General features: G+C 24.4%; 1 protein-coding gene across 1 annotated transcript in view; it reads left to right on the top strand.

Moving 5' to 3' along the window:
• The window catches only part of LOC112163198 (atrial natriuretic peptide receptor 2), a 96049-nt gene that overhangs the window by 55485 nt on the left and 40257 nt on the right, over nt 1–307 (top strand). The gene's annotated exons all lie outside the window — the stretch shown is intronic.

The following is a 307-nucleotide window of genomic DNA, read 5'->3' as shown; positions in this document are numbered from 1 at the left end:
TATTTGAATTTCTGTTTTTAAGTTATAGTTAGTCAAGTAAAAGTCTCTAAAAGTGTTTTTATTTTGGTAAATTACACTTAAGTGATTAAAGTTTTGAACAAATGTGGTTTAAAATGATTGAATATGATTCAGAGTTGTGTGTTTTCAATTAAAAGCTCAGGTTATTCTAAACGTTTTATGGTGGGTTTTATTCTAGTAAAAATATTCTTCTAAAGTATTTTTTTAATTAAAAGGAAAAAGCACACAAAAATCCAAACAATAAAAATATGCTTGACTGTGTTGCATTTTTAATATGAGTAAAGTTGCT

The sequence above is a fragment of the Oryzias melastigma genome, linkage group LG12, assembly GCF_002922805.2.
Source record: "Oryzias melastigma strain HK-1 linkage group LG12, ASM292280v2, whole genome shotgun sequence".
Lineage (NCBI taxonomy): Eukaryota > Metazoa > Chordata > Actinopteri > Beloniformes > Adrianichthyidae > Oryzias > Oryzias melastigma.
This window is presented reverse-complemented; position numbering and strand designations above follow the sequence as displayed.